A 7474-nucleotide genomic window follows, 5' to 3' on the forward strand; every position below is an offset into this window, starting at 1 on the left:
GGACCCTGCACTTATCCTTATTGAACCTCATCAGATTTCTTTTGGCCCAATCCTCCAATTTGTCTAGGTCCTTCTGTATCCTATCCCTCCCCTCCAGCGTATCTACCACTCCTCCCAGTTTAGTATCATCCGCAAATTTGCTGAGAGGATCCACACCATCCTCCAGATCATTTATGAAGATATTGAACAAAACCGGCCCCAGGACCGACCCTTGGGGCACTCCACTAGATACCGGCTGCCAACCAGACATGGAGCCATTGATCACTACCCGTTGAGCCCGACAATCTAGCCAGCTTTCTACCCACCTTATAGTGCATTCATCCAGCCCATACTTCCTTAACTTGCTGACAAGAATAGTGTGGGAGACTGTGTCAAAAGCTTTGCTAAAGTCAAGAAACAGTACATCCACTGCTTTCCCTTCATCCACAGAACCAGTAATCTCATCATAAAAGGCGATTAGATTAGTCAGGCATGACCTTCCCTTGGTGAATCCATGCTGGCTGTTCCTGATCACTTTCCTCTCATGCAAGTGCTTCAGGATTGATTCTTTGAGGACCGGCTCCATGATTTTTCCAGGGACTGAGGTGAGGCTGACTGGTCTGTAGTTCCCAGGATCCTCCTTCTTCCCTTTTTTGAAGATTGGCACTACATTAGCCTTTTTCCAGTCATCCGGGACTTCCCCGGGTTCGCCACGAGTTTTCAAAGATAATGGCCAATGGCTCTGCAATCACAGCCGCCAATTCCTTCAGCACTCTTGGATGCAACTTCGGAGACTAAAGACTTCGGAGAGGAAGTCTTTAAGAGTACATCTTCACTTGCGAGTTAATCTGTCCCCCTCTGATCAAACCTCTAATCTGAGTTTTTAGTGGTGCTTTCAACCCAGGCTAGCTGGCCTATCCTGGGGTATTGGCTAAAGCCCAAGTGAGGCTTTCAATCAGGCACGTAACCCACCTACTTTATAATGAAGATGCAGGTAAAACCACTTTAGGGCTGATAGTCCTCTACTGCGTTCCCACAATTCCCCTTGTATGCCCAGAAGGACAGATAAATTCTCCCACAATGCACTGGGAAGGACTCAAGTGGCTCTGCTACTGTAGCACAAAGAACCAAGGACAAGCCTACGGAAGTAGTAGTGACACACAATGCTGGCTTCAGCATTGCGTGTGAGCTTTGCAGTGTGGTGGCTCACACGTGGGCCAGGCTAACCTGGGTGCTCAGGCCTGGCTGCTGATTACTTGAGTTAACTAGTGAAGACCTATCCTAAATAGATACATTCAGAATCATATAGGCAAGGCCTTTGTATTCTGCTATGCTGCAGAATTTGTTGTAGAATTGACTCCTCAGTTTACCAATTAAAATGGAGCAATTTAATCTCAAAGTATTGCAATTGCAATCTAGAAAAGTTAAGGTTTTTAATTTTGTCTGTTTCCACTAGAGGGTGTTCTGTGATTGTATTATTTACCTCCTCTGACAGCACAGTATAACAGACTTGTTCTTCAAACAGTGTACTTTATTCAATTCCCCTTCTTTATTCCTCAAAGTTATACTTATCAGGATGACTGATTCATGCTCTAGAATGTTTTAGTAGGAGAGAGAGAACCTGTAAAAGAATGTTGTATCTATCTTTTACAATTAAATTTACACTTCAGGTAGTTTTTGTAAAAGTTTAATTTAGCTTTTTTTTTAATAGGTGACATTACCATAATTTTTCTCTGTTGATGGTGCTTGCTTTTGTGAGTTGATGTGTATCCTACCTGTAGTTCATAGGGAACAGGGAAAACTTTAAAGTCTCTTGGACTTTGGTTCAAATCCAGCACTGCTGAATATTAGCTGAAAGTTGCTAACAGCTGCACGGCTAGGTGGTTGATGTGAAGTGAAATGAAATAGTAGTCCGAATCCAGTTCCTTCTGCTGGGCAGGTAGTTACATCACAAAACTCAGATCATGGCAGTTGACCCTTAGAAAAATGGCAGCGGGGCGGACTCCTACCCTTTCACCAATTATTCCAGGTAACGTTTGGGGCTCATTGGTGGGTGACATGGGGAACTTGGATTACTGCCTCTGCTGAACCTGTTCTATAGGTAAACAAAATGCTTCACGTTCTGCTTGTGCCCTTTACCCTCATCAAACATCTTTCCTTAATACAGACAACAACTGCTGTATAGGGTGGTGTTTTCCCTGGAGTCTCAGGCATGTTCTGGGAGCTCATGGCCCTACAGGTCTTGTACAGTATTAAGACTCTTTGTACTAGAGTGGATCTACAGTGGCAGTATCATTTTCCTCCTCATGATGCTGCATAAATAGCCAGCTTAGCATGTTGAAGAAAATTCAGGCAGGAGGGAGAGAGTTTCTGAGGCAGGTACTTGCCCAGAACTCCGTGCTTGTGCAATGCTCAGGAGCTCTCCAGTGCATGTGTTGTTTGCGACCACAGAGGCCCAGAGCAATTTAGGTGCCTAACTCCCATTGATTTCAGCATCTCTGAAGTGCAGAGATGCTCCCACCAGATCACCATCTACAGTGGAGTCAGGGCAGGCTGGTGGGGGTGATCTTGGGACTGGCTCTAGCCAGGGATGTGCCTGCCCCTGGAACACTTAAGCTCCAACAAGAGCAAAGCAATGTCTTGTTGTCTTAGAGTTTAGGTGCTCTGCCCCGGAAAGACCTCACCTGCTTGAAAGCCTTGCCCTGTGGTCAGGTTTGACGTTGATTGCTACTTCGCAGCAGGTCCCTTCTTAGGCCTCCCTGTAGTTGGACAATTCTCAGGAGATCCCCTAACTTTAAACACACACGTGCACTTTCTCTCTGTTTCTCCCCCTTCCCCCTCCCTCCCTCCTGGTTTCTACAATGAGGGAGGAGCTTAGATCCTGTTAGTATCAAGCTGGCCCTTGCTGCATAATTCGAGTTGGACATGCTGCATGTACAAAAAGTCTCATACACTATGTGTCCTTTAATTATGTGCTCAGCTGCAGTGTTCTTTACTGCTTTGCAGATAGTGGAGTTGGTATCCTATTCACACACGTTTTCCCTCTGAGAAGGGGAAAACTGGCTTGAAAAATTGACCGTTCAGCTCCTTCAGCAGCAGTGCGTATTTTTACTTCCTCCTTGCCCGCTGTACTGTAAAGTATTCCCAGTGGCACTTCGTTTGTGTGTACATCATCAGTAAGCAGGATGGGGAGAGTGAGGGAAAGAACTGAAGAGTGGAGGTGCAAAGTTTCAGAACACACCTCTTGGTAATAAGTCTGGATTTGCAGTCACATGAAATCTGCTCTAAAGTTTTGTAAAGATACAGGAGCTTCCTGTACAAACTCCCTAGATGGACAGATTTTTAGGGAGCTAATTCTAGAATACTGGCCCTACCAAAAGTTTACCCAAAGAGCCCTGGAGTGAGGGAATATACTTTGAAAAGGTAATGAAATACACCATTCAGCTATTAACAACTGAATACTTTGGTCATCAAAAGTCCTCTCCTCTTCCCAATCTTCTAGTACCTTCTTTACCTACTAGGAAGTTGAAATGGTGGTGCAGAGGAGAGACCAGGGCTGCATAAGGTGGTGTGTGGGTTACAACTAGCCACACCATTTGTTCACATCCCTTTGGATATGTTAGTTGGGCATCTCTTTTCCTCAATGTCATGCTGCTTGGGGATGTGTAGCTGCCCATGTTGTTTTCTCCTCACTGTAACAGCACACACAACCACAACCTAAAAGTAGCCCTACGTTTTCCACATAACTAAATACAATTCTTAGTATTAAACCATACAAATTGGAACAAAGTATTAAAATGTGCAGCAGTTGTACATCAGAGAAATCTGCAGACATGGGGATCTTAATATTTAATAATTATGTTCCGTCTTCATTACACCTTTTTGTAGTCTGGATTTTTTTCCTTAATTTCTGTTGTCCTTTTGGACTGTCATATTGAATGTCCTTGAATGTTAAGGGTTGATCCATAAATTCTCTGTTGATGGTATGGTGGAATTATTGACCTCCTTTAGAGAGAGAGCCCATATTGTATGTGCTACAAGGAAGGTCACTTGGGTAATAAAACCAGGTTTTTACAGTGTAAAAATAATGGTAAAGGGAAAAAATCAAAAGGAAGAGCTGAAGTAATTCTAGGATGGATTTACTCATTAAAATTCCTAGTCTTGTTTTTTAATGCAACTAAGCTCTTAGCCTATATCTTCTGCCACTGAGATGCACAGGTTAATTAGGAATTGTTAATTATTTCTGTTCATCAGTATTTAAATATGTGCCATTTAATTTCATTGGCTGTTCTCCTTGGCTTTGCGTTCTAAGAAAAGGCAAACTGAAGAGTCCAACTGAATACCTCTCTGCCATTTATTTTATTTACTTTGACCCTATCTCTTCTAACCTAATAGCCCTAAATGTTTCATTTTTCTCTTATTACTATTTGTATTGCAGTAGCACTTAAGCAGATCTCCGTTACGCTAGGTGCTGTACAAACACAGACCAAAAAGACAGTCCTTGCCTAGAGGTCTTTCAATGTCTCTCTTTCTCTAGAGCCTTTCTCTACTTTTTACTTTTTCATGATGGATCTCCCTTGAGTTACAGCAATGAGAATGGAAGACCGGATTCATGATCCAGACAAGCCAACCAATTCAGTAACAACCTTCTATACTCTGTCCCTTTCTTACGGCAGCCTAATATCTTGTCACCACTGAGCAAATATTCACATTGAACTGTGCACAAGGGCACCTACTACTTTTCCTCTGAGTTGTTACACACTGATGGGTTCTTAAATTACCTGTATCGGTGCATGAAATTGTTCTTCCCGCTGGGTGTCCACACTGAATTTCATCAGTTGTTTCCCAATCACTGGGCTTTGAGGTCCCTCTAAAGTTCCTTGCAATTCTCTGCAACCTAAATAATGTCACTGGAAATGTCATCTCCATTCCCCTCTTTCCCTGGATAATCATTAGAACACCACTTCTAGTACAAATCCTTGGGACACCCCGCAATTAACCTGCGGCCGTGTGTAAAATTGACCAGTTGTTCCTACTCTTATTTTCTACTCACTAATTAGGGTTCAATCCATGACAGAATTCTCAACCTGTGAATGCTTTGCTGTTTTGGTGGTCTGTTGAGGAAGATCTTTTTTAAAAAAGCTTCCTGAAAGTCCAGCTAAATATCTACTAGTTCGTCTTTATTTGCTACTATGTTGACTCCTTCAAAGAATTATTATAGATTGGAGAGATGCAGTTTTCCTTTACACAAGTCATGCTGGTTTGTCCTTATGTTATGCTTATGCCAGTGTTTTATAACTTCATTTATTGTGTCAACTAATTTACCTGAAGGCTCATGGACCTGTAATTCCCAGAAACGCTCTCTGTTTTAAAGATAAATAGAACATTGGCTACCTTCCAGTAGCTGATTTGTAATGACACTTAAATTATGTAGCCTAGAAGTTTTAGACACTTCATTCTTAAATCCCTTTGGATGAATAGGTAGGCAACTTGATAGCTAACGCAAGTTGCCCCACATTGCTCTAAGTTATATCTGGTTGGTTGACAGACAGAGAAATCTAGTCTTCAAATCTCAGTCCAGCACCTTCCGTGAACAGAATAGATACCTTACAAAACTTGGGAACTGTGCAAACCCATGCCTTCAAAGTAGCCAAAACTGATTCTTGTTTTATATCTATATATATTTGCAATCAGATAATTTCCGCAGTGTAATCAACAAGAATGTGAGTTTTTTCTAGTAGTGGACCTGTTTACTAGAGTTGGTTGAATCATGAAAAAAAATGACAGGCCTACTAGTCTATTTGAAATATTCTAATACACTATTTGAGTACTATTTGGCGGTCTCTGTTTTAAATAGAGTAGGAAATTAGCTGCCTATACAGTGTATCTGAGCTGCAGTGTCTCCTGTTGCTCTAACAGTCACTCCTGTCGGCATGGAAACAGCATTACCAGAAACCATTTATATTGGTTTATTTGGACGGCGGATGAAAGTAATATGTATATAAATATTTTCATTAATCCAAAGAGAAAGTGTATATTGACATGAAAGGGGGCATGTTCTTTATGAAGTCTGAAAAACAACATCCTCATCTCTATTAGCACTGAAATATGTTCAATAAGGTGAGTTTATTTACCAAATAGAAGCCATTCAAAAGCATAAGTATGGCTTACTAACCTATCACTCTTAACAAATCCATGCACTTCCTCCTGAAAGGATTTAGATCGTAAAACTGTTTGTTTGACGTTACAAACGCTAGTCAACCGAAAATGAAGCAGTGACTAAAATCTTAGTACAAACCCATTTGCAGGTTGATAAAATGAGTGTAATTGATAGTTCCAAATACCTTATTGGCATATGTATTAAAATTCTAGAATATTTCTTTTTCTTAGTATTGCATTAACTGTAATTTCTATGTAATGCTTGAATTCATTTATATATTTGCACAATACACTATTAGATAAAAAAGTGCCAAAATGTATGTAAGGAGGCCATCACTTTAGCTTAATTGCACACAAATTTCCTGCGGACTCTGATGCTTAAGACCAATAACGAGACTCCTACAGCTAGAATAAACGCATTAGCTTATAAATTTAGAGCTTCTACCTGCTTTGCAGAGGGAGAATCGTCTCTAAATGAGCCTAGTAACATTGATTTGTGATTAATCATTTTACTTAGTGACTCATCTGTGATCACAGTACAACAAAAATGCCATGTTTGCTTAGTGGCATTAACTCCATTTATATTCTGTGCATGCGGAGAATTGCCTTGTTGTCAATGTGGGACTGGGAATATGTCTGAACAATGCAGTCGTTTGAAAAATTGGTCAGTTTTTGATAACGCAGAATTGGAACTGAGGGAAAAGGCAATTGATTAAAACAAACCAACACCACCCCCTTCAAATTTAATAATTCCAGTTGGTCAAACCAAAGTAGTATTTGAAGTAACAAGCTTGCATCTGCAAAACCAAAATAATTTTACTCTGCAAATGAGAGTATCTTCCACTCGCGGCTGAATTCTTCACTTCAGTTTTTCATATTGGGCCCAGTTCTGCAAGCTGATGAGTGCTCTCAACTCTCTTAGGATTTTATTAGATCAGGATTGTAGGGTTTACTTGCTATGTTAGCACCACAATTTTAATAAGTTATCTGTGTTCCACTTGACTCTAATCCAGCTGTGTCCTTGCCCTTCAAACAGATTTCTGAAAATGTGTATTGGGAAGGGAGGTTTGATGAGTTTATGGAAGAGGATTCTGTCAACTTTCATAAGGAAATCTAGGGGGAGAAATGCTACATGTTGAAGAGCATTTCCAGAGGGAATGAGAGACTAAAATATTGTTTGGTAACATTTGTGTTACTCTGTTTTTGGCTATCAGTAATATAATACCATGTGTTTTTATAGCACCTCTTATCTAGAGATGTGGTGTTAATGGTTGTCTGCATCCCATGGTCCAGTGGACAGGCCACAGGACTGAGAGTTGAGTGAGCTGGGTTCTCT

This window comes from Lepidochelys kempii, chromosome 9 (assembly GCF_965140285.1).
Source record: "Lepidochelys kempii isolate rLepKem1 chromosome 9, rLepKem1.hap1, whole genome shotgun sequence".
NCBI classification, from domain to species: Eukaryota; Metazoa; Chordata; order Testudines; family Cheloniidae; genus Lepidochelys; species Lepidochelys kempii.